Consider the following 345-nt stretch of genomic DNA (forward strand, 5'->3'; position numbering starts at 1 on the left):
GTAAAGGATACCACCACGTGAAGCAGTAGTCTTCCAAAATCATAGTTAATTCTACACTTAGTGCAAGATAAAAAGCTTCTATCTACTGAAGCAGCGAAGTATATTTATGGCATGAAAAGCATGCGGATATTGTTCTTCACAACGGGCCGACTTCTGGAAACCCACTTGAGTTCTATTGAAAAAAAAAATGTAAAGGGAATTAATGCATAGGGATTAGGACAATGGAAAAAATAGGACCATAAATGCGACCCGAACAACCATGTAATGGGAAAAATGGGAATCTATAAGGCTAAACCTCAGATTCAGTTTCCAACCGTTTTCCAGTCCCAAACAGCAACTCCTGTG

Source organism: Penaeus monodon, chromosome 28 (genome assembly GCF_015228065.2).
Source record: "Penaeus monodon isolate SGIC_2016 chromosome 28, NSTDA_Pmon_1, whole genome shotgun sequence".
Classification (NCBI taxonomy): Eukaryota; Metazoa; Arthropoda; class Malacostraca; order Decapoda; family Penaeidae; genus Penaeus; species Penaeus monodon.